This window comes from Peromyscus californicus, unplaced genomic scaffold, assembly GCF_007827085.1.
Source record: "Peromyscus californicus insignis strain IS unplaced genomic scaffold, ASM782708v3 Scaffold_8__1_contigs__length_139910024, whole genome shotgun sequence".
Classification (NCBI taxonomy): domain Eukaryota; kingdom Metazoa; phylum Chordata; class Mammalia; order Rodentia; family Cricetidae; genus Peromyscus; species Peromyscus californicus.
In genome coordinates, this window is record NW_026294606.1 from 18,594,369 (window position 1) to 18,621,737 (window position 27,369).

General features: G+C 44.5%; 1 protein-coding gene across 6 annotated transcripts in view; it reads left to right on the top strand.

Moving 5' to 3' along the window:
- The window catches only part of Atxn1 (ataxin 1), a 412,390-nt gene that overhangs the window by 222,821 nt on the left and 162,200 nt on the right, over window positions 1-27,369 (top strand). For all 6 annotated transcript variants that reach the window (XM_052727354.1, XM_052727356.1, XM_052727359.1 and 3 more), the window contains one exon: window positions 1,210-1,273. The gene's annotated coding sequence lies outside the window, so the exon portion shown is untranslated. The remainder of the gene's footprint in view (window positions 1-1,209; window positions 1,274-27,369) is intronic.

A 27,369-nucleotide genomic window follows, 5' to 3' on the forward strand; every position in this document is an offset into this window, starting at 1 on the left:
TAAGACCCGCAAAGGGGCATGCAGCAGCTGATGCCATCATTGGCATTATGCAAACGAGGAAAACCCAGAGGGTTCCCACGGCTGGGATCACTCAGCAGGGGTGGCAGAGCTAAGAAGCACACTTGGGCTGACCCTGAACTTTACATTCAAGGTCCTTATCCTTCTTCCTGTGGACATCTTGTCTATCTTGAGGATGAAAGGGCTCCTTGTGTGTGAGCGAATTATAAGGATCCCGTCAGAGGTGTTGCTGGTGTGTACTACTCCCTGCTTGTGCTGTCTCTGGCCATCTTTCAGTCAGGCCTTGATCTTCTCTGCAGCCAGAGTTACATCTCAGGTGGCCTAGCCTTGCACCATCTGACAGTGCCATGGGGTGGGTGTCTCCTCTGTGTGAACAGACTTCTCTCAGGCATGCTAAGTCAGGCCTTTCCAAGTCTGAGAACCCACCTTTATGCTGACAGGGTACCTTCCGTAGAAATCCTCCAAATGGCCTCATGGCCTTTCTCACCATCTGCTGATTCATAAGAAAGGGACAGGAACAGGTTAGGATGGACTCTAGATACTTGGGGATGCTGTGAAACCTGTTGGGACAGCTCGGATTCACATCCCCTCTAGACTCACAGAGGTCCCTTCAAAGTCTCTGGTGATCTTTAAGAACAACCTGGAGCTGGAGCTGGAACTTTGCTGCTCTTGCTCCTTATCTGTCTCCATCATTCAGCCTTCCTCTGGCCAAACCCTGGCATCATCTCCCTTCTTTCCCATAGCCAGTTGGACCAGTCAGAGCTTGAGACATTGTGGCTTCTGCATAACCTTACTTGGTGGGCTTGATAGGGGCCTCCATCACTTCTTGCCAAGTCTGTGTTCCCAGACAAACCTAGTTACCAATGGCTGTGGATGAAAGCTTAAGGATGTGGCACTTGGGAGAAAAAAAACCGAAATGCAGTAAACGAGGGAAGTGGGAGATTTTAAAAGACCCATCTAAAAATATTTCCCACACACCACAATGTACATGCACCTTAGCCTAAGGCTCATATAACTCATGCTAAATAAAACATGCATACCATGATTTTCTGTACATTGATTGTTGAAAGGTGTTTTAAAATTCATGTCATAGCTACATATCGCCATGTGGATCTACTGTGCTGACTCAGCAACTAGTCTCCCTAGGTTTTTTTTAATCTTTTTGTTGTTGTTGTTTTTTCTCTCTTTCAGTTTTCCAAAGAAATTAGACCAAAACTTTCTTCTTGAGAAGAAACCAACCTGCTGTTGGCAGAGGGTGAGTGAGCCTTTAAATGTACCATCTATTTTTGTCCATGTCAAATTGATGTTTGATACTGTGAGGTTCCAAGATCAAGCGAGTGCTAACAGGCAGGCTGGAAAAGTCTTCTCAAGCTCGGAGTCAAGAGGCTCTTTCCTGCCTCTAACTCGTTCGCCTGGGTCTCTCCCAGAAAAGGTGGTTTTGCTCAGAGCGTTTTCTCTGCTACTTCCTGCTGTCTCCGAGTCTCATGGACTGCCCTCACGGCTGCTGACACCTTGGACAGTTCGCAGAGAAAGTGTCCTTCCTTCAGTGACTGGTGTATAGTGATAAGGCTGTGGGCAAGGGGAGACTTTCTGTCTAGTTCACATGGCTGCGTCTCCTGAGTGCCATGAGAAAGAGCAATCGCTTATGAGCAGCCACTGGGACCTCCCAGGCTACCTGGGAAAGTCCCTGTGTACAGATGAGATCGCTGGGATGCAGTGGGCTCCAAGAGACCTGTGACATCATAGACAGCAGCAGAGCCAGCAGGGTGAGAACAACGTTTGTCTCTTAGCTGGGTGGTCCTGTGGAGAGATGATGGTTTTTAACCCACAGCTTATTTCCAAGAGGATAGGTTTAGTTATATAATTCAATTTAAATAAAGCACCAATACCATGATAATGGCCTGTTGCCCTAAGGCAGATGCTGAAGTAGTACTGTTTGGCTTCACAGTCATCATGCAACCAAGAAGGATTGACAGAGTAGGTGCATCCGGAAACCATCCGGTGTGGACCTCATTGGCATGAGCACAGTTGCATGACTCTGCCTAGGAACATGTAAAGAAATATCTATTCACCTTAGAGAGGACAGCGATGACATAATAAAGAAATGAATCCACACAGTTCCAGCTTAGTGGACCAGTGAGTTTGCTGGATTAAAGAGAAGTAGGGAAGGGAAGACATAGAGGAACATAGGTGATTCCAGCCGCTGTACCACCAAAAAGCCGCTCCAACGTGGGTGACAACACAAACTTCATCCATGGAGCCCCCTGGCCAGTTTGTAGGCAGCACAGAGCCGCCTGAAAAGTCTTCCCCACCCAGCAGTTGTTTGCTGCTTGTCTAATCCTGTGAAGGGGCCTGTGAATCCTGTAAGTTTTGTGAGCTTCCTGAGTCATTGAGTCACCCTCCCCTTTGGGGAGGGAGCTATTTCAACTCAGACTAAAGAGCTGCATACGTGCATATTTTCTGTCATGCTCTTTCCAAACCACTGCCTTTGCAGTGTCCTGTTGTCACATGCTGAGACCAGTCAACACATCTGTTTGGCAGCTAGGAGCCAGCATGAGGTAGCTGGTTACGTCATATTTACAATCAGTGAGCAGAGAGATGAATACACTCCTTAGCTCACGCTCCTTTATATTCAGTCCGGGAACCCAGCATATAAAACAGTGCTCCCCATCCTCTGGGTGGGTCTGCCCTCCTCAGTTAAACCTTTCTGGCAATGCCCTCCCAGATAGATTCAGAGGTATGCCTCCTAGTTGACTCTAAGTACTGTCAAGTTCACAATCAATACATATTCACAGAAAATGCATATGTATGTATGTATGTATGTATGTATGTATGTATAGTGGACATGAAGGTGTGTTGTTCTCTGCAAGACCCAAAGGTCTTTGTAGAATCAGGCTTTTGACTAAACTGAACTTAAAAGACAGCTAAGAGGGGAAACAGCAAACTCTGGATCTACACTGTATTATTCTTTGGGTAAAGAATGGAACTGTAGACAAGGATCTAAGGACAAAGACCAAATAAACCAACAAACATGTGTAGAACGAAGCAAGCAGGACCCTGGAGCATATGCAGTACAGTTGCAATGAGTTGCTCCTATGCTGGACTCATCAGTAGTTTGATCTTGACATTCAAGAGGGATTATTATGTAAAATATCATAAGCCCCTTGTTCTTTACCAATTAGTTGCAAAGTAACTTCACACTGAAGCCATGAAGGTTTTGTGGTGGTTGGGGGAATTTTTAGCCTAAGAAGAAGCATGAGAGTATGGAGTAGCTCAGTGGTAACAGTGTTTACTGGGCACATGGAGTAAGACTCCGGGATCCACCCAACACCAAACATAAAAAGTAGCAATCCTGCTGACAATACTTTATTCATTTGGGATATACAAAGTTTAGAACCTCTTTTCCTCATTGCCCTAAGGGGATTTTGTTTGTTTACTTGCTTGCTTTATTTTGTTTTGTTTTGTTTTTCTGAAATAAAACTACATTTTGAATGAAAAAAAAAAAAAAGTAACAATCCGAAGTAGATCAGGGACTGGTCGCACTTACACTTTGACCTTGTAAAACATGAGTGGCTGAGTTCTGTGTCTTGCTGTGTGGAGGGCTAGAGCTCTAAACAGTGCTACACTCCATTTATAACGGCACTTAGCTTAGATGGTATCCCTTTAAGGGAAATCCAATAGAGTGCTCTTGCCAGCACTGAGATTTTATTTGCTAGAGGCCAAATGACAGCGGCACGTATTGGTTCCATAGCAACATGTCTGTGCAGCCAGAAAAAAAAAATATATAATGCTTGCAGCAGCCAATGTATCCTGGGCAGACCCAGGATTGCCGTAATGCCTCCTTCATTTTCCGGCCTATCTCCCTCTGCCTTTTCCCTTCCTGGGGCCTTTGATAGTGGGCAATCTGTGCTTTGTCATCCTTGTTATCAAGCTCTCCTATTAACACTTGCCTGTGTCCTTATCCAGCCTGGAACTGGGTAAGGAGGAAGGCAATGCCCATGATATCATTCTTCAGCAGAGCTGAGCACCTCCCAACCTTAGCTCTTGAGAGCAAGTAGGTAATTTGTGCGTTGTCTCGTCTCTGTGGCAGGATAGCTCTGTCGTAAGGACATGCCAAACTCTGAGATTCCTGTATATGACAGTCAGCTCTTCCTGGCTGGAAGGTAGGCATTGAGCCATGGGCGATCTAGAGAGCTCATGTCACATGCTGTGGACCTGTGTGACAGGCACAGTAGGGCTACACAAAGAAATATGGTTCCCATTCCTTTCCTTCTAGAAGGTTCTACTAGGGAACAGATCCTAAGTGAAGTTTCATCACTGCTCTGCCCTTGGAGCTTTTGAATGTCTCTGATATTCTCCGCCTTTCACATCTGTTGGAAACACTCTGGTTTCGGCTGATGCTTCTCCCACTAAACTCTGGAAGCCCCTGATCTCATGCTACAGCCCAAGCTGGCCTGAGGTTTACTATGTAACTGTCCTGTTTCTTTTCCCATTGCTGTGATAAAAGAGTCTGTAGCTAGAGTTTTCCTGCCTGGCCCACAGTCAGGATAAATCTCTGCCACCCGCCAGTCCCACAGCCATTCAGACCCGACCAAGTAAACACAGAGACTTATATTGGTTACAAACTGTATGGCCGTGGCAGGCTTTTTGTTAACTGTTCTTACAGCTTAAATTAATCCATTTCTATTAATCTATACCTTGCCACATGGCTCATGGCTTACCGGTACTTTACATCTTGTTTCTCATCATGGCAGCTGGCAGTGTCTCCCTGTCTCAGCCTTCCACTTCCCAGCTCTATTCTCCTCCTTGTCCCGCCTATACTTCCTGCCTGGCCACGGGCCAATCAGTGATTTATTTATTGACCAATCAGAGCAACACATTTGCCATACAGAACATCCCACAGCAAGAGTTTGAACAAAAGCAGCCTAAGGAGGAAAGGGTTTGTTTTAGCTCACAGTTCAAAACGCAATCCATCATGCAAGAAAGGCAAGGTAGCACGTGCTTGAGGCAGCTGATCACGTTACGTCCGCAATCAGAAAGAGAGGTCAGTGGATACACGCATGTATTCTGATGCCCAACTGGCTTCCTTCACTCCATACAGTGGTTCTCAACCTGTGGGTCCCAACCCCTTTGGGAGGCCAAATGACCCTTTCACAGGGGCTGCATATCAGATATTTACTTTATGATCCATAACAGTAGAAAATTATTGTTATGAAGTAGCAACAAAAATAGTTTTATGGTTGCGAGTCACCACAACCTGAGGAACTGTATTAGAGGGTTGCAGTATCAGGAAGGCTGAGAACCACTGACTTTATACAATCCAGGAGTCCCTGCCCAGGGACTAGTCCTATCTATAGTCCAGATGGGTCTTCCCACATCAATCAATATAATCAAGACAAACTCCCCCACGAATACCCAAAGATCTACCTACCAAGGGGTTCTAGCTTCTGTCTAGTTGGCAGTTGACACCGTTGCAGTAGCACAGACTGACTTCAGACTTGAGGATGTCAGCTTCCCAGGGGCCTAGGGTCACAGGTATGTGCCACCACACCTAACTTCCAGAAGCATTTTCAAAAATCTCTGCCGTCCACTTGACAACCACCCTGATTTCTTCTTTTGATTACCATTTGTTTGGGGGGAGGTCTGAGCATCCTTCTAGGCTGAAAGGAAGGAAGGCTTTTAATATTGGAATCAGTACATCTCCTCCCTACCACAGGCTCTCTTTCTAAACATCTCTAAAGCAAGGAGCCTGGTAGGTAGTACCCATGCCATACCATTTGTTCATGATGATGTCATAGTCTCATCCTGTTTCCCAAGGATTGTATGTGTGTAAATATATTCATGTATTTGTTCACAATTTTTTAAAGAAAAGATACACTTAAGAAATTCTCAGTGTGTATTTTGAAGTGTATCTGTAAAGTTACAAATTAGGAGCATCTAAAGACTTCACTTCCCCCCTCTTCCCATTGTGGATATTGACCACAAACCCTGCACTGTGTTTCACACTGGCACAAAGGTAAGCTTTTTCCCCACCCCACCCCCAGCACTCACTGTCACAGCATTTGCCTTTGGGGCCAGATTTCTCCGTCTAGAAGTTGTCTTTGGAGCCATTAAATCAGAGATTTGAAGGGGGTTTTATTCAAGTGACAGGTTTGATAGATTAGGGTAGTGATTCCTAATTTCGTTTTGAGGCCTGTTGGGAAAGTAGAAGGTTTTCATATGAAAACTTTTATCTTAAAGGAGTTAAAGGAGTTTTCTCTCCAAGTTCTAAGCCAGTGGAAATGAGACAAAAGGCAGAAGGGGGAAGCCAGAGTTTTTATGATACTAATAACAAACAGCTATAGAGTGGGAGCCAGAGGGACTTACCGCCTCCCTAGTGCCCCATTCCTTAGTATGGCGCTTAGTGTTCCTAACTGGAACAGTTTTCAGTCTGCAGAGCCCTGTCTCTGGGAAGAAGGAAGAGGCCAAAGTTTGCATTGATTAGCCCCTTCCCAGTGAACTCTGCTTTCCATCCAGAGGAGGCTGGGGCCACATTTGGTTCCGGCCTCAGTCAGATAGCTCACTTCCCACTCTTGGAGAAGAAAAAGGTGGCGCAAAGGGCCTGGGAAATGTATAGGATGGGAGGGGGTTGTGGGTGAAGGGTGCGGTATTTCTGTTCTGTGCATGTTTTACCCTCTACCTCCCAATCAATCAAAGCAGACCATCTCGTCCTCCCTACCTGTGAGATCCTACCCCCTCCACCCAGTCTCATAGTTCTTGTGTCTGCTGGGTTTGTTCAGGGGGCCGGGTAGTCAATCTCCTCTACTCAGTGACCACAAAAGCCTTGTCTCGTCTACTGTATCTCAGTGTTTGAACCCATGGCAAGTGTACAACAGGCTGTTGGTATGTGCGAAGCTTACTTCTGAATTTGTGGAGAAAGTAAGGGAAAGGAGAGAAGAGAGTTGGGGGGTGAAGAGACAAACTCTGAAGGTCAAAGCCAAGGTCACAGCCTTCAAGATACCCTAGACTAGTTGAAGAGGCATGGCATGATTACAGGTAATATTAAAGAAATGAAAAGAAATCAAAGGCAGTCGATTGCAGAAGTGTCACTGGGTATTATTCACAGACTCATTGCCAAAGGAATGATAATAGAGCAATGTAAGCTATTGTATTAGTCACGAAAGGATACAGTTTTGTGTCAGAACAGTCAATCCTAAACTCCTGGTGGCTCCACAAAATAAAGGTTTGTTCCTTGTTCATATCATGTCACTTAAGTGATGTCTTTCCTAGATGGTTGTCCTCTGGGCACAGCTCCATAAGTTTTCTTCTGACCATCTACAGGCCTCCACTAGAAAGGGAAGAAAACTAGAGACTTGCTTACACAATTAAAAGCTTCAAAGATATAGCATGGAAAGTTCGCTTGTACCTGCTCTGTTCTGAGCATTGAATTTCTGTTTTGCGACATCTCATTGTGTCCCAGGCCTGTCTTCTGGCACACAGTAGGATCTCAAGAACTATGTGTAGGGTGACGGAGTGGATGAACAAAGGAGTGACTTGACACTCGTCTCTGGAAAAACCATAGCAGTTGTGGACTTGGTAAAATGAAGCCCGGCTCAAAGATACTTAGTAAAATTTAAATAAACTACATGGCTAATGTTGGTTAATTAGCCATGCTGACTAGTTCATAAGGATCATGGTGACTAGATCATAAGGACATGGTAAATTAAACCCCAGCTAGTTGGAAGGTGCACTCTTGATAAAGGACTAGCCCTCTACACTCCCTACTTGGCCACATCAATGTCTAAACAGTCCAAGGCTCAACTCCTTGTGGTGTGTGGTCCCAGCTTCTCTTTCTAGCCTTGTGCCTCCTGAATGAGGTAGAACTCATTCTCATTTCAGAAACTTAATTCAGTGAGGTTAAGTTGTCCAGAAGGTTGTCAGGATTCCAGTCACACTGCACTATCTCTGCCACCCTCAGGTCATCCGACACATGCATGCATCCTGGGAACCTGGAGGTAGGCAAGGTTCAGCTCCAGTTCCTCGGAGAGGACCTTCTGGAAGATCCACACTTGTGCAGAGCAATGCTTGAGTCAACATAGACAGCAGAGAGTTCCTGGAGGGGAAGGGAAACATTGCATTGCACCCAATGGGCCTGGAGGCTCTGCTACCCTCCCCGACACCTGCCTCTTTACATGTCCTCATCTGGCCCTATGCAATAACCTTCATTAAAACAACAGCAATAAATGGGTTTAGGAGATGTCTCAGTGGTTAAAATGCTTGATGTACAAGATGAAGACCAGAGCGCAGATCCTCACGACCCATGTGAATGCCAAGGAGGTATGGTGGTCCACCTATAATTTTAGTGCTCAGAAGGCTGAGACAGTAGATCCTCAGAGCGAGCTGGCAGGTACACTAGCTTTATCTATGAGCTCAATCAAGAGCCCTTGCCTCAATGAATAAATTGGTGAGTGATTGAAGAGAACCACTAACATCAACCTTCACATACAGGTACACAAGTACATCCACACGCATGCATACCCATGTACATATATGTGTACATGCTCTCACACGACACACAAATGCATGAGAAAAGAGTGATAAACTAGATCATTATTCTCTCAAATTCTTTAAACTACTCCATCAATTTAATTAAGGAGGTGGTGTGTGTCCTGAGGTCTCTTTATCCTGGACACATACAGGTGAGTGTGAGCAAGAGTCCGGAAAGGCCCTCCTTACATGCTGCCTTCCCTCTCCACATGGGGTAGGAAGGGAGTGCCTCAGAACAGCTGGAAGAGAGGGAGCTGCGAGGTCTTCACCTCCTGAGCTTTCCTGTCCCTGGAACCCTTGCTGGTCAGCCCTCCATGCCTACTCTGTCTACTGCTATTTATGAAGACTCTGTTCTTCTTCAAAGACAGCAAAGCCTGCGCCCTTGTTGATGTGGAAAACAAGTGGCATCATTTCAGTCCTTCTCACATACCCAGAAAACCACTTGATGTGTGTATGTGTGTGTGTGTGTGTGTGTGTGTGTGTGTGTGTGTGTGTGTGTAAAATTCCTTTGAAACAACAAGATGTTCAGCAGCCTCTATTCCGGAGGAGGAGGTGTATATTTGAACAGACAGGCAAAACTATTTATAAATTGTTGTGTATTGTGTGGAAGGGAAGAGGCGGAAGTCGGCTTTCATGTTCTCTTCCTCTCTCCCTATAGGTTCTTGCTAGTGCTAGAGACATTACAAGGAAGAGCAATACCCTTTTGATGTACTTTGCCTAGAAACAAAAGCTGGAATAGGCTTTGGCATAAACTAACCAAAGAATCATGGGGGTTTTGATCACTTCCCGTTAGCATGAACACGCATCTCTGTCCTAACAGATTTTGTTTGAGGGAACATCCCCTGTTGAATAAGGATAAACATGTTACTGGGTGTTTCATATGTCTTCTCAGTTCCGGAGCTGAAGGAATCACATGAGTGAAGGAATTCTGCATGCCCCAAATGTTTCCCCAGACATCGCCCAAACTTTGGAGAACCTGTTCTAAAAAGAACAGAACCTGACAGATATTTCCCTTAGAAAGACTTTGGCTTCAACAATGGGTCCCAGGGGCTGTTCACCCACATTTTTCTGTGTAATCCTTGATTAAAAGAAACTTGAATGCAAGAAGGCCATGTCACCACAGCCACTCACAGATTCCTAGGCCGTGCCGTGGGTCAGATCCTGGTCAGAGGGTGTGAGTGGCCAACAGAAGGTTTACTGCCACCTCCACTGGCTTTAAAGTATAGCATGCTGTTCATGACTCTGCCTCCTCCCCAGGAGGAATGAATGGCTGCTTATTGCTCTCCGCGTTTCAAAATGCATCCAAATCTGAGGGTTGAGCTCTTTGCAAAACCAGACCAGAGGGCCAGCTTCCTGCTACCCAGTCCACTCTGTTTCCTTTTGCATTTTGATGGATTGGAAGAATAAGAGACTTTCATTCCAAAATCTTCCAAGTTAGAGCTTGGAAGCACCTGTTCTGTTTGTTTGTTTGTTTGTTTGTTTTTCACTTCGAATTGGAAAAATTGGTGTGCCGACATTGCCTTGGGGGTGTAGAGTCCCGGTTTGGAGAGTTCTGGAAACGGCACAATGGCTTGGCTTTGAGTTTGAAACACATTCCTTTCTTTGGGGTGAGGTGTGATCTAAGATGTGTCTGTGTTCACATCCATTTCTGAGATTATAGTAAATTCTGTAGCTCCAAGTCATGGGAGCAAATGGTGTGTCTTCTGACAGAATTATGTACAGACACACAGACGCGATGTTTGGGGGGGGAAGGGAGAATTTGGCTTTGAAGATCCCCACAGTGAGGCTAAGATGAGGGTAGCCAGCTTGGCACCTGGCTACCTAAGGGTGTCCTACCTCGTTATTAAACTCTGAGAAGCCTGCAAAGATTAAGAGGCTGGGTAAGGGGAAATATGTGGGTGGGGTGGGATCAGAGCCTGGCCATTATCTGCTTAGGTACAGAGGAAGCCAAGCTACCTGGCAAGTCACCTGGTTGCTAAGGCAACCACTAGAGGAGTGTTGTGACTTCAAACTGAACATCAGTTTCTTTGTACCAATACTCCTCAGACCTGAATCCTGCTCTTAGTTCTTCTCAACCTGGATTCTATTTCTCCTTCTTCCTGAGGAGAATGCCCTTCATATGCCAGATGCACTATTTGAATGGAGAACTGGAGGAGGTTGCAGAACCTCCAGTCCTGGTTTGAGGCTGGTGCTGAGGGAGGCAGGACAGGGAAATGGACATCTGAAGGATCAGAATTGAGCATGCTGAAGGGATTATTCCATCCACACCTGGTCCTGCATATACCATGGTGTGAGGTTTCCCCCTGAAATGCCTACTCTATTAAAACATAAGGGAGTCTGTTTGAGTTTTAGGTGTGAGTCCCCAGGCTGACTATGAGACGGTGAGAACACAAGGTGGCTGCCCTTCACACCTACATGCGTGGTGTCTTCGGTTTTGACTTATAGAGGTCAAGATCATCTTATTCACAAATTAATGAATGACCTCCAGTGGCCCCTCTGCTGTGCCCTCTGAGGACTTTTGGACTTCTCCATATCACCCTTAATCCACAGCTGCTTTACAGTGGACCATGTGATAGTGGCCCATGTTGCTAGCTCAACCTGTGAAGTGTCTTGTTGTATGTGTATGGGGGCTTCAGCTGGAGCCTTGGGACCTATGTAGACAATGAGAGTGTGGCTGCACATGTTTGTAATCCCAGCGCCGGGGAGGCAGAGACAGGTGGATTCCTGGAGCTTGATGGCCAGCCAGCTTAATCTGCTTGGTACACTCCAGGCTAGTAAGAGATTCTCTTTCAAAAAACAAGGTAGATGGGTCTAGAGAGATGGCCCAGAAATTAAGAGCCCATTCTGTTCTTGCAGAGGACCTTGCATCAACCTTGGGCAGCTCACAACCACCTATAACTCTAGCTCCAAGGGATCTGATGCCTTCCCTGATCTCTACTGGCACTTGCACTCCTGTGCATATACTCTCATACACACACACACACACACACACACACACACACACACACACACACACATATCTATGTTTAAGCCCATATATCTTCATTTTAGAAACACCCCTTTGTGCTCCTTTCATATGAAGCAATTTAATTGTGGCCCTCGTCTATAAAGCCAGATGCTTTTTCAACTTTTGAACCATTTTGAGGGTCATCCAAACCACACTCCAGACCATATCAACTTGATGCCCATCTGAATGCTAGAGGTCCAGTGTAGTTTGAGTCTGTGATGCTATTAAGAAAACTTCCAGCTGGGCGGCGGCGGTGCACACCTTTAATCCCAGCACTCGGGAGGCAGAGCCAGGCAGATCTTTGTGAGTTCAAGGCCAGCCTGGTCTGCAGAGCGAGCTCCAGGACAGGCACTAAAACTACACAGAGAAACCTTGTCTCGAAAAATCAAACAAAAAAAGAAAAAGAAAGGAAGGAAGGAAGGAAGGAAGGAAGGAAGGAAGGAAGGAAGGAAGGAAGGAAGGAAGGAAGAAAAGAAAAGAAAACTTCTCCAGAGCCACGAGTGCCCATTCCTTTATTTACCGCTGAGATGTGTTACTACCTCCCACAACTAGCCTAGGCACGAGTTCCAGGACGTGCTCAGTGAGGGGGTTGCTCTAGAACATCCGGCTGAACTGTATCACTAAGAGTTTTTTCACCATGCCTACACTGAGTATATTTTCATGCATCATGTGACTTCACTACTGACTGAATTGCTTTTGAAAGTACTCTTTGAAGATAACTTTTTTTTTTTATTTATAGTGATCTCAGGTACTTGTGGTTGTGAAAGTCATATACTCAAAAAATAATTGCTAAGTAAACTTATTTTCTTTCTTCACACAAAATAAGCAGTATGGCTAGGTGACTTTTATAAATATGTGAGACCTAATGGAGATGGTTTCAAGGTAATATCCTTTCCATAAACAGTATTATGTTGGTGAAAACGGAGTGCTTAAAAGAGCAAGAAATTACATGCTAATCTTTAGAAGATCTTAAAACATTAAGGAGATGAAGGATTTTATGATGGTTGCATATGGGAAATAAAAACCTTATGTTACCTTATCTCTGGTTGAGGTGTATATTAGCAACTGAACTTGTCTTGGGAGAGAAATATAAGTAAGTGCCTTGATGCAGTAACACGATCATGATAACAAGCTGATCTCCAGGATGTTTGACAACTGGGGACAAGAAAGCATGACAGATATTCCCCCTCTACCATGATGTTAAAAGCTTTGAGTCCTAATCAGACTCTCTGAACCACAGCTCTTAGAGGGGTCTCCACAGAAACAAATGAAGAGAATGACCCTTTCATGTCTGTGACCTGGGAACCCCAAAGTGATCCACCAACATGAACTGATCAATTCTCCTAACACTTCTGGAAATGACATTAATATCTTTGAACTCATCACATAAATGGAGTCTGCGTTTTCCAGGGAATTCAAATGTCTTGACTGTGATTAAATTCCGAGTGAAGGGAGGCGCTAAAGCAAAGATAATCCTTTTCTGAAATATGGTGTGGTGCCTGGATCTACACAAGAACGTCTTCTTTTCTGGGGATTGTAAAATAGGGAGGTGACAGGGTGCCTTGGCTTTGCTTATGCAAGCATATTAAATAGGATCCCACTAGAGAAAAATCATTAGACTTCCCCATGTGAGGTTTCTTTAAAGTGCTCCATTTGATTTAGTGTGTAATAAGACAATGAGCTTGAAATCATGCTGCCTGCCTTGTGTCACCCAGGCAAGCAGTCACAGCTTGTGGCTTTGCAGAGAACAAGCTCCCACTAACAGACCAACCTCTGATGCTGTCGTAGGAAGAGTTCTCACTTTGGGGGACTTCCAGCCAATGATTTCCCATTCCTGTGAAACTCAGCTTCCAGTAAAGTGCATGCCAAGATTCTCTGCAAGGTCCCCACTGAAACCAGAGTGCACCTGGCCTGGATCTCTCCTGTGGGATGGTTGCTGGAAGGAGGGAAAAGGGACATCGCAGAAAAAGAACTGTGCCTTGTGGGAGGAAATGGGACCCTGTGCTGTTCATTGTACCACTGTCTGCCATTCCTTGGGTAGAGGTTTTTCAACTCATTTGGTCTGGCATGTGAAGCAATACAAATGTCACTTGCGTATTTAAAAGATAGGGCTGAGGAGATGGCCTTGTTCATGAGAGCTTGCCTCAGAAGCATGAGGACCTGTGTTTGTTCCCCTACAACTGGTGTGAAAAGAACTAGCACCAGGGAGGCAAAGCCAGGTTGATTCCTAGCACTCACAGGCTGACCAGCCTAACTTACTTGGCACGTTCTGAACCACAGAGAGACCCTGTCTTGGGAAAAACAAAACAAGATGGTCGGTGCCAGAGGAGCAGCACCCATCCAAATTTTCCTCTGGCCTCCAAACTTACACACACACACACACACACACACACACACACACACACACACACACTATGTACCTGCACATATATGAACACACACATACACAAGATAGATGGGACTGGTATGTACATCACTCAGGAGCAGAGTACTTACTAGGCATGCATAAGGTCCTGGGTTAATCCCCAGTACTGCAAAATAATAATAATAAGTCAAACAAACAAACAAACAAAGCCTTCGGGGTGTTCATGTTATTCATAACCTTATCATGGCAACCCTAATTAGCTTTATTGACACTTGGTTCCCTTAAAGCGTGCTATTGAATAGGAACATCCTAACCATATCCACAAGTCCCACCCAGCACAGTATTTCAGGAAATTAATGCTGAGGAATCATCAGCTGGAGTGTTTGGTTTTTTTTCCTTGTCAGGACAAAGACTGCTTTTTCAGAATGTCTGGCTTGTGTTCATGTTAGTCCTCCTCTTTATCTCAAGCGGATATCTCATGGCTGCATTTAATGTTCTATCTCACTCTTCTGCCAGGATACTTAACCTCCTAACTACTCCCTAGATGATTTCTTTCCTCTATTAACTGTTTAAGGTTTGGATTAACAGCCTGACATAATAGCCAAATCTGCAAAAATTAGTACTGGTGCCAAGCCTATCTGCCCAAAGGCCCCACCCATAGGTACCTAAAAGAAGTGTGGTGTCTGGGGCTGCCTGGTTAGTCCAGGTTAGTCAGAAAGACTGGCATTTGGGCTACAGACATGGTGCTCCTTACAGGCGAGGGCTGAGTGACTTTATCCTGAGTGTGAGCAGCTGAGAGCCAGAAATTATTTTTTTTTTTTTTTTTTTTTTTTTTTTTTTTTTTTTTTTTTGGTTTTTCGAGACAGGGTTTCTCTGTGTAGCTTTGCGCCTTTCCTGGAACTCACTCGGTAGTCCAGGCTGGCCTCGAACTCACAGAGATCCGCCTGGCTCTGCCTCCCGAGTGCTGGGATTAAAGGCGTGCGCCACCACCGCCCGGCCAGAAATTAATTTTAATTTATTTACTTGTCTATATTATTTGAGATGGGGTCTCATATAGTCTAGGCTGGCCTTGTATTCCCTATGTAACTGGGGATGATCTTGAATTTTTCATCATCGTGTCTTTATCTCCAAGTGCTAGGAACACAGGCATGTGCCACCATCCCTGTGTGTGTGTGTGTGTGTGTGTGTGTGTGTGTGTGTGTGTGTGTGTGTGTGTGTTGTTCAAGTGCACAATGATGGGGACCGAACCAGGGTTTTATGCATGCTAGGCAAGCATTCTACCAACTGAATGACATCCTCAGCACTGGAGCTTTCAATGGAATTTGGCTAAATTTGGCCCCCTCCTTCAGTGGCCCAGGTTTCCTGGAGGGGGTCACATGCTGCTGTGAATTAGGAAGTGATTATCTCAGTTGAAAAACAGAAGTAGAACTAAAGTTAGGGAAGTTGAAGCAGGATCATTGAACACAGGAGGAAGTAGGCTCTCCCGGTTTATAGGGCGTAACCAGCCACCCCCCCTGCACACACCCCCCCCCCCCCCCAGGTAGCATGTTCATCAACTGTCTCTGAGGACTTGTACTTTAGAATCAAGGCAGTTCCATGTTGGTCAGGAACAGCCTGGTTTGGTTTTTGCTTTTTACCCCTATGTAATTTTGAATATGGATAGCAGTAGAGAAATTTGGGGAAACAGTTTCTAAATACACCTAGTGCTGGTGTCCAGGTCACCTGCTTCCTTCTACCTGTGTCTTTCCTTTCCCCAGAACAATTTGCTGGCTTTTTCAGGTCATTTTCCTTCTTTGCTTTATGTGTGTCTACATGTAAGATTGAAGACACAATCATTGTGAGCAACCTTAAGAACTGTATGCCAGCCTTCCTTGATTTCTGGGGCCATCAATTTTGATAAGATAGACTGGAATTTTAATGATCAGTTTCCTAGCATGGGGGCAGGCATTGCTCCTCTTCTGTATATTTGTCATATATAAGATGAATCCTAGTTCCCACAGTGCTAAAGTGAGCAAATCGCGTGGCCTCATGTACAAGCTACATGTGTAGTGTAAGTAGCTGTTGCATGCCTTTTCCTGGGAAACATGAATAAATGAATGCACATCTATCCACTCCAGATAGGGCACTAGTGAGCAGACCAAAGATGCCCTTGTGCTCAAGTCTATCTTGGCGAACCAGTGAGTCCGCTGGGGCTACAGGATGGGAATAACTCCAGCCTATCCCAGCATAGGTAATGACTCCTCAGAGCCATGTCACTTAAGTCCCCCCACAATTCACAGACAGATTCAGCAGAGTCTTCTCTCACTCAAGATTATTGACTGCTCATCTGACCCCATGGAGGGGACCTCATATGTTTCCGAAGTTTCCCTGAAGTCCTGGGTCTTATGAGCTTCCCATCTCCCTCTGGGAGGGAAGGTTTCATTTGGAAGGAAACCGCCACATTCCAGTGAGACTGTTTCACACAGATTTTGCTGTTTAAAAGGCAATGCTTTCTGGGAAGTCAAGAATTCCCAGGGGTCAAGGCTGACTTCTGATAATCCACAGGACCAGGAATCAGGGAGGATTTAGGAAAACAACATGGAAAACTCACTCTGAGTAACCCAAACTGCCAGCTAATCACTAAGCTAGTGGGCAAGTTTCATTAACCACACATTTCAACCACAGTTACCACATTTCTCTCTAAAGAATGACCGAAGTGTGGGTGAAGGACACAATAGATACACTAGGTGGGGACAGGAGGGAAGCAAAAAGTCTTGTCACCCCACATTCTGCATCTTATTAGGAATACCTTTTTAAATGTGTGTATGTTCAAGAACTGAGGTTTTGCCAAATGGAGAGTTCTGGACTAGATGGTCAAAATGGTTGTGCAGTACTGTGAATGTGCTTAGGGCCACTGAACTGCACATTAAAGTGGTTATGATGATGCTGGGGAGACAGCTCAGTCCTTAAAGTGCTTGTCACACGAGCAGGAGGCCCCGAGTTTGATTCCCAGCACCCACGTAAAAAGCCAGGCATGGTGACATCCACTTGGAACCCCAGTGCTGGAGAGACAGAGTTGGGCCAGCCAGCTTAGCCAAATCAGCAAGTCCCAGGTCCCAGTGAGAGACCCTGTCTCAAAAACTAAGATGGGTGCACACACCTGCACACATACACACATGCAAACACACACATATACCCACACACAAAAAAAAAAATGAATGAGTGAAAAATAGTTAAGATTTTAAGTTTGATGTGTGTGTATTACAGGATTTTAAAAGATATGTGCTTGTGTATAAAGGTTTCCTGTGGGTTTGCTGAAAGTACCTTGTCATGTTATCTACCTATCTACATACATCTTCCAGTTGACTAACTGTATTCACTTGTTTATTTGTTTGTTTATGCATGTGGATGCATGTGGAGGCCAAAGTTAAATCTTGGCTGTCATTTTTCAGAAGTCATCCACCTTGTTTCTCAGACAGCCTCTCACTGCCTAGAACACCCCAAGGAGACTAGGCTGGCTGACCAATGAGCCCCCAAGGATCCATGCACCTTGTTTCTGCCACCCTAGCAGAGGTATTACAAGTGTGTGCTACCATGCCTGGCTTGTATTATGCAGGTTCTGGGGACTGAACTCAGGTCCTTGTGCTTGTAAGAGGAGCACTTTACCCATTGGGGTTAGTTTAGATTAAAGCCCTGTGAACAAGAATGACCACCTGGAAGAGCAGGCTGAATTGGAATCCTCACATGGAATTCAGTCAGCGAGCAGCCATACAGAGCTGTGGGATGCCATGGCGTAGTTTTAAGTAAAAGAGAGATGGAAAGGACCAAGTGCTGAGGGGACAGTAGGACGCAAAGCCTGACCTGTGTTGCGAATGGTCAGTTCTCCATCATTGCCTGTGTGTCCTGAGTCTGGAGGTGTGTTGAATTTAGGGGCTTCTAAAATAAAGGATCAAGTCATAGAGGATATGGTGCACCATGTGAGGGCACTGTGCGCCATGTGAGGGAACTGTGCACCATGTGAGGGGATTGTGTGCCACGTGAGGGGACTGTGCACTATGTGAGGGGACTGTGTGCCATGTGAGGGGACTGTGTGCCATGTGAGGGCACTGTGTGCCATGTGAGGGGACTGTGTGCCCCATGAGGGGACTGTGTGCCATGTGAGGGGACTGTGTGCCATGTGAGGGGACTGTGTGCCATGTGAGGGGACTGTGCACTGGGTTAAGAAATATGGAGTCAGCAAGGTGTTTTAGCAGGTAGAAGAGCGTGCACACTGCAAGCTGATGACCTGAGTTTGATCCCCGGAACTCATGGTGGAAGAAGAGAACTGACTTCCCAAAGTTGTCTTCTTACCTTTACATGTGTGCCATGTTACATGCATGCCCAGACTCACACATCAAACACACACAGTAATAATACATATAGTATAATATAATGTAATATATTATAAAAAGAAGTGTGGATTCTAGATTGGTGCAGGGTAGACAACACCCTTAGGGGCCTAATGGTCCCTCATTGCCCCAGCATCCCTGAAGTTGCCTTCTGAAGTACTGGCACATTGGATGAGGAGGTGAGGAGACAGCAGGTTATACAGAATCCATAGCCACAATTCTACCTTCCTCTGTCTTAGATTCCTACAAAGGGTTTTGTCTAAAGGCAAGTTCTGGGTTAAAACAACAGCATACATTTGAAAGTCACTTTCTGTTGGTGATGAAAGCTCATTCCAAATTATGACAGTGGGGGACAATCAGATTTTGTTTTAAAAGTCAACTTCTGGGGATGAGAAGGTGGATCCGCTGGCGTGTGCTTGCCATACAAGCGTAAGGACCTGAGGTGGGTCCAGGGCACTCATGTAAGAAGCTAGACAAGGTGATAGTCCTAGCCTTGAGGAGGTAGAGACAGGAGGATCTTTGCAGCCTGCTGACCAGATAGGTTAGCTGAGTGATGAGCTCCAAGTTCTATGAGAGACTCTGTCTCAAGATCTAAAATGGAGCACAAATAGACGGAGACACTTGACATTGACCTCTGACCCCCTCATGCATGCACACAAATGTAGACATGCATGCACAACACACACACACAAATCAGTGGGATCAGTATTCTATGTTCAAAGCAATGGCTACATTTTATCTCACAGTACTTTGCATGATGTCTTCAAAGAAATGTGCAGTTGTGTTCTAGGAATATGATTATGGATAGTTAGTAAAAATTTATCAAAAGAGTTAATTTCAATATTATATTGCCTTAACTCAAAAGAAGTAGTCGATATATAAACTATAGAATTTACCTCAATCTTTTTCTTTTTCCTTTCTTAAAACAGGACAAAAAATAGCTTCTTTCTGGCTTTCCTGTCCATTTTTGAGACATCAGATTCTGTAAGGTCTTGGGCTTGGCTGACAACTCCAACTCTAAGTGCAGTATTGAAACTTTGTGGAAAATAACAGTTAATTGTACTTTTTAAATGTTTCAGATGATATTCTGGGTAAGTTTTGTTTCTGTGTGGCCCGTAGCCAGAACCCTACTGTTTTTCAATTTGTTTAAGTGTAACAGCTTAGACAGCATATGTACATGTTCAGTTGAAGATAAAGGATATCACTATTTTTAGCCTATTACAAAGAAAACCACATTTTCTCTTAAATGTCTTGATATAAAGTAATTTGAACACGATTTCTGTACAAATCATGTTCATGAGATTGGCTGTCAAGTGTGGTTTTTTTAAGTCGTACTCTTGAGGAACCAATGAGACTTTGCAAAGTTAGATACATTCTGAGCCTGTAATGGTTGAAGATGTCAGTTTTTAAACAGCACTTTAAGAAGTAGTTAACTTAAAAGTACAGCAATTCTGAGAACAGTGAGAACGGTTTTGAAGAGGAAAGTCTTGATACACTAGGGGAAAAGCTGACAGATCCACTATCATTAGGAGACAAACGGGCACACCCCCCACGTGTGATAACTTTTCTTCTTCAACCCACTCCTGACACTGGCCCAAGAGAACCTCCAGCAAACCCTCCCTCCTTGCTGGCTGCTTAGTCTGATGCATAGAAATTCATCCAATTGCCTTATTTGGTAAATTGTAGACAACAGTCAGTCACATTCCTCCACTCCATCACACCCTCCCCTTCATCCCACCCACCGCATCACCCCCAACTCCATCACATACCCCTTCATTCCATCACACACCCTCCACTCCATCACACCTCAATCCCATCACAACCCAACTCCATCACATACCCCTCTACTCCATGGCACTTGCCACTTCATCACACCCACTGCATCACCCCCAACTCCATTACACACCCCTCCACTCCATCACATACCCCTCCACTTCATCACACACACCTCCATTCTATGTTTGAAGGAACAAGCTGGACCTCTGATAAGACAGAGATGTAATTTTCCCTCAGTTTAGGGTAGTCAATTTCTGTGTGTGTGTGTGTGTGTGTGTGTGTGTGTGTGTGTGTGCATGTGTACATGTATGTACACCTACACATTTGTTGGATTTCACCAACTTGAAAGAAGAGGAACAGGTGACTTGACTCCCTTCCCAGTATCTAATGCCACTGTTGATACGTTTGGCCAGTTTTAACTTTAATATCGGATAAAGGTTTGGTAACAGGCCTTTCGCTCTGGAAAATAAGATGCTATAAGGTAGAAGTTGTACCTTATTCTATTTTAGAACCTGTGCCTTTAAGTACCAGGGATTTTTGCCTTGCGTCTTTAAGTCTTGCTCTTTCCCATTAATTAAGCTTCATAATAATCTGTAGGCATTGGAGTGACTCATAAATAAGTGCAGTGATGGCTTCCTCCGTGTTGCTGTTTTTACACCAGGATCAGATATTTCATGACCCACTGTCCCAGTGTCATCATATATCAGAAAGAGCCCCCCTTCCTCTATGTCCCTGAAAGCCCTACCTCCCTTATGTTGTGGGAGTGGTGCTGGTTTTTCCTGAATTCAGATATTCCCTGGAAGCCCCGTGCTAGACATTAGTAGTGAGCCTTGAGTTACAGTCAGCCCTGTGAGAACAGGGGGAATTACAGACACTGCACAGGCTACCTCCTGCTAAGCTGGGGGGTCCTAGGTTCTGTGTATGAATTGGGTCTATGGTATTTTTCCATTCATAATGGAGTTTATCAGGATGCAGCACCATTGTAAGCAAAGGAGCACCTTTATGTTCCCAGCCCCTTTCCACAGAGTGGATGCTGGGTGGATGATGTGACCTTGTTGTTTTCTTCATGAGTCTCGGTGGCAAACTGTCTGGCCACACGTGGAAGGCTTGTGCATGAGTTCAGCATGTGCCGCATTCAGGTGATATGGCCATCTGGGCTGTTGCTTCTTTAGTTTCTCACTTCGTTAACTCATCTGTTACATGGAAATAGGAAGCCTGCTTTCACAAGGTTTGGGGGCAAATTGAGTGAGAGCTGATAAAGAAACTTCAAGTTTTGTGAGTTTCCAAAATCAAAACTTACCAAGACAAAGGTGTCTCTGTCTGTAGATGGTGCTCAACAAAGATGGTGTCTCTGACTGCCTAAGTGGTATACCTAAGGCACGAAGGGGCTTGCCTTTGAGAGAAAGAGCAAGTTCTGATGATTGACTTCTCTGGATTGTGATTCTCCACTAGCTGCATATTAGAGCCCCCCACCAAGAGCTTTTTCAAAACCCCATGGTGTGGGCTGTACCGTTTTCTCAACCTCTCCAGTGGACTACAATGTGCAGCCAGGGTTCTGTTCTGCTTTAGGAGTGAGGATGAAACCTGGAATTCTGCAGTCTAAACTTCATTTTATTTTTCTTAAACAGAGACTTAGGCATTCTGTGCAATTTATCTTATTTCTTTTTTTCATAGATGACTTTGGATGAATATGATCACTGTGTTTTCTCTCAAGAGCTAGTTTTAATGGGTATGAATGGGAAAGTGCATGCCAGTCTCAAGATGTCTGAGGCAGGGGGAGTTCACTGAGAGGGGGTACAAAACCAAGGGGAACTTGAAAATTAGGAAACAGAGCATTCAAACTCCATGTTGGTTTTGGAAATCAGTCCATGCAAATGGACCACCCAAGTGCTGGTTGGCTGCTCAGAAATTTCATGACTGGAGGGTCATGGTTCTAGAAAACAGGCTAGAACTTCAAAATGTGAGGTGATAAAAAATAACATTTATATACTCACCATATGCTAAGGACAGTCACTCTATATCCAAACCTGGATTAATTAAAGATAATTTGCTATATGTATACATGGGTATTTGTGTGACTGTGTGTATAAATATATCGATGTTTGTATATGTGTGTGTACATGCACACACAAAGGTTTTTCTCAAGAGCCAGTACCTACAGTCACTCTCTACTCAAAATTGCTCTTACCTCTTCTCAACAAATGGAGCTGAGCCACTTGGAAAGGACACATGGTGTACACATGCAAAAGGAAGTTAGAGCTTTACTTCATGCCATATACAAAAAAGTGAAAAGTAGATCAATGATTTAAATGTAAGAGCTCAGATTGTGAACAACATTTCAAGAAAACATGGAAGTAATTTGTGAGCTTGGATTTGGCATTAGATTCTTAGGTTGCTTTGCACAAGAAGCAAAAGTAGAAATAAATTATACTTCACTAAAATAAATTCAAAGGGCAAAGTCAAAAGATCACCCACAGACTGGAAGAAATGTACAAAGCATGCCCTTGATAAAAGTCGAGTTTTAAAACATGGAAAACTCCTACAATAAATAAATTAATCAATAAATATACCAATGTAAAAAATGGACAAAAACATTCAATAAAGTTTTTTAAAGTAGATACACGAATGGTCCAGAAGTACATGAAAAGCCACTAGGTATCTTTAGTATTTGGGGAAGTGCAAATCAAACCAGGGTTTCACACTCAGTAGGGTGGTGATGGTAAGAAAAAAAAAAAAAACAGTAAGAAGCAAGGAGGTAGGCCAATTGGACTCTTTAGTCTTAAGTGTCTCAGGTAGTACAGTTTGGCTTTGAACTTGCTAAATTCGTGAAGATAATCTTGAACTTCTGATCCTCCTACTTCTACCTGCCAAGTGCTGATTACAAGTATGTGCCACCGCACTCGATTTGCATAGTGCTGGGGATTGAACCCAGGGCCTTGTGGGTTCTAGGCAAGCACACTACTTAACTGAGCCAACACCCTCATTATCCTCAAACCTTCAACCTTGATAGTAAATTCAATATCATGGAGCCAGTGTGGGTAACCATTTTGAAGTTCCTCAAATAGCTAAATATGTAATTACTGTGTGACCCAGATCTGCAAAGCCATCCACACTGGTCTGGGATTACTCACATTCATCACTCCACTCTCTACCAGCAACCTAGAACATTCCATGCTTGTCAACTTGGGTGCCTCTTGGTGTCTGATTATTGAAACTAGATGGTGAGTGTCCCATTTGGCCTTTACACCAGGATAGCTCACCCATGTCACCAAATGTTAACTCTTGGCACAAATGCAGGAACTTACATGTTACTTCCCAGCAGACCTGTGAGATTCCTGCAAACTCCATACAGTGAGAAAGTCACAAATACAGAAATGAGGATGGGTTGAAAGGGCTTTAGGCAGTTACTGTTGTGACTTTAGTGCTTTGAAATGGGGGTCACAGAATCTCAGTTCTGATCACCTTGAAGGTGGATCTCTGAGCCCACAGCCCAGTCTCAGAGCAGAAGGAACCTGTATTAATCATTCTCTCCACTTTCTCTCTCTCTCTCTTTCTCTTTTTCTGCTGGGGTCAGCAGGAATGGAAATCTTTTTTTTCTTTTTAGATCAGTCTTATTATGATTATGATTATGCTGAAAGACCCGCAGGAGAGAAATGCTGCAATCGGAATTAAAAATAGCATCTCTGTCCTCCCACACACACTCGAGTGCTTGGGATGTCTTTTCTACGCGCACACTTTCTGCCTGGCTGCATAAAAGGAACTGTCACTTGGTTTCCATAACGAAGCCATTCCCGGGAGAATGCCATTGTTTTAGCAATAGAATTTTTGTAAAAGGCCTCTTATTTTGCCTGAAAAAGGTAACAAAAATGAACTTTTGAGAGCTCATTCGACAAAACAATTAGGGAGAGAGAGATTGTCTCCTTTCTTGATACGGGAAGCGTTGTAAGCGAGAGAATCCCCTGAGCCTTGATACTGGGATAAACTCCTGAGCGTGGCAGATGAAGGCAGAGAGAGAGCCCGCATCAGTCATCTTTGTGATACAAACAGGGGCAATGCCCCTGCTTGAGAACATGTTCAGGAAACAGCTGCTGGTAAACAGATGTCACTGTTTTGTTTTGAGGATTTTTTTTTTTTTTTTTTTTTTTTTTTTTTTGAGAACAGGGTCCTATATAGTTTAGGCTGGTCTCAAATTCAGTAAGTAGCCAATGGCCTTGCACTCCTGGTCCTCAGGCCTACACTTCCTAAGGGCTGCAGCAATTAAGAACTACACCACCACACTCCACTTTAGAAGGGAAGTGGGAAACCTGGAGAAGGCTCATCATGTAAAGAGACTCCTTGGGATTTTTAATGAACCAGGATTAGCAGATGCTTTAATGGGACTTCTTGACTCTGAAGACAAATTGCAGATGCACCTTGTCAGGGTCCTTGACTCTGGGAGTAGTGGTTGCAATGTCTCTTTATTTGAGTTTAAAATGCTACAGCAAGTAGAACACAGCACTTCCCTTGCATGGTGTTTTGCAGTGGCCTCAACCTGGTCTACGAGTGTGTGTGTTCACACTCAGAGCCCCTTTCCCATGTTCCCTCCAGTCTTCCCCACAATGAATATTTGATCCAAATATGATGTCAAGTTTTCACGTCCACATTCATAGAAAGGGTAACTGCATCTCTTAGTACTTTACCTGGCACCTAAGAACCCACATCAAAGTCCTCCTGCCTTTGGTGTTTCAACAGGTAATCCTGAGGCTTGATGCCAAGTAGCATTCCTGGTACCTGGTGTTCGCAGCTAAGCCCATTGAAATCTCAGGTTTGAAGCCAGAATCATTTTCTTAAGCCTCTTCTAAAGGGCAAGAAGTTTTGAATGCTGTCTTTGTCTTGCAATGCTTTAGTTTCTATTTCATCAGAAAGTTAATGAAGCAAGGAGATAGCTGCTTAGAACTGTTGAAAAGAGGTTGGGAGACTGGGCTCGTAGCTCAGTGTGTGGAGTGAGTGCTTTATTGACATGCACCAAGCTCTGGTTTGATCCTCAGCACTGCTGCATTAAACCAGGACTGGTGGCCCATAACGTGGAAGTAGAGACAAGAGGATCAAGAGTTCAAAGTCACCCTGGACTACATAGCAAGTTACAGGTCTGCTTGGGCTACCTGAGACCCAAAACTTTTAAATTCAAATAAGTGAATAAAACTGTCACATGTCGTGTGACAGGGAGAAGCTATGTTGCCTAATGGCTACTTCTGGCAGCTTAAAACCATGAGAGGAACTCATTTTGGCTAGAGAATACTGAAGGCATGCAGCGCCAAGTGAGCTGCTATGAGAAGCAGAGTCAGGACTAGCATGGTTGCTGTGGGAATAGAGTAGAGGCAGAGTACAGAGTTAAGAATTGACAGCCAACAGACCGTGGGAGAAAGAAAAGACAACATGCCCTTGGCGTGAATTTAGGAACTGATTTAGGGGTGAGTGGAAAGCTTTGAAGTAAAATTGATTTGCACCGTACATGTTCAATGGCATGGGAGAGATGCCAGTGTCTAGCACACAGGTTTACAAAGTGAATGGAATATAAGGAAAGCATTATAGGAAAAGAAATGAGCTTATAGCTAGGCGTGGTGGTTTGAATAAGAATGTCCCCCACAGGCTCAAGTATTTGAATGCTTTGTTACCAGGAAGTGGCACTGTTTTGAAAAGAGTGGCACTATTATTAAGAATTAATAGGACTTTTTGGAGGAAGTCATTGGGGGTGGGCTTTGAAGTTTCAAAATCCCATGCCTATGGATCAGGATGTAGCTCTCCACCACTGCTCCATCACCTACATGCATGCCACCATGCTCTCCGCCATGATGATAATGGACTAATGGAAACTATAAGCCAGCCCCAGTTAAATGCTTTCTTTCATAAGAGTTGCCTTGATCATGGTGTCTCTTCACAGCAACAGAACAGTGACTGAGACACTGAAGGAGGAGATATATAGCTCAGGATAAGAGTAAAATGCAGAAAAGGAAAATAAATTGAAGAGGGAGTACAGATTGTTAGAAACTCCAGGAGCTGGGTGTGGTGGCACATGCCTTTAGGCCCAACACTGAAGAGGCTGAGGCAGAGGGATCACTGTGAGTTCCAGGCCAGACTAGGCTGTGTAATGAGGACCAGGCCATCAGCGTTACATAGCGAGACTCTGTCTTTAAAGAAGCAGAACAAAACTCCAGTGTGCTGCTGCCTCGGGAATCAGAAGCATTAGACAAATAAAAGTACTTACTAGGCATGGCGGCACATTCCTTTAATCCCGGCATTTGGAAGGTGGAGGCAGGAAGGTCAGGAGTTCAAGTCCAGCCTGGGCTACTTAAGACATCGTCTCACTTAAAACACTTGCACACACACACACACACACACACACACACACACACACACACGCAAAAAACACTTCAAAGTGATTCATACAAAAATCAATCTATTGTGATGCATGTATTAATTCCTAGGACTGAACACAATTTGCAAACAGACAGTGACTTAAAGCCTGTTTCTTATGTACCACTTTCTGTCTTGTACTCGTCCCTGGCTTCCTAGCTCCCCAGCTCCCATTTTCTCCAGACTGAAATTTCAGTGTTCCTGGGCTGCTTTCCCATCTGAAGCTCAGGGTCCTTTCTGATGCTCACAGGATTATTGGTAGAAATTACTTCCTTGGGGTTGTTAAGCTCCGGCCCCTGTTCCGTTGCTGGCTGTGCAATGGATGCCATTCCTGGCTTCCTGGGGTCCCCTTAGGTCTATACCACATGGCCTGCCCCCTCCTGTCCTGTCCTATATTGAACCCTGTTGGTTTGAAAGGCCTACATCACCAGATTTGACCCACCATGCATAACCCCTCTAGGTTAGGGTTAATGGTTTGGGATCTGAATTAAATGTAGATACCTTAAATGTAGATCAGGAGAAATGTTCCATTGAATTCCTAAGAGGACATGTGTAGGTCCATCAGGGACAGGCCAATTGTGGGGACCAGCAGAAAGTCATGTGTGTCACACTACAACTGAAAGCTCCAGGGATAAATCTAACTTTAGATGCAAGATGGGTGATTATATGGGAAAGGTAGGGGAGGAGTGGAGGGCGGGAGGGGAGGGGAGACGCTAGTCTATCAAATAACAAAAGGAAAATGGGAGGAAGCCCTAGTGAACTGTACTGGATATTAGAACAGAAACTAGTTAGGAGGACGACTTGGGAAAGGTCACTGCATTTGGGAGGCAGATGCAATGATGACCTTTGAAAGAGGAAAGACAGTTTGCAAGACTTATGGTGGAAATCAGACTCCCAGGCTTTCAGATACTGGTGTT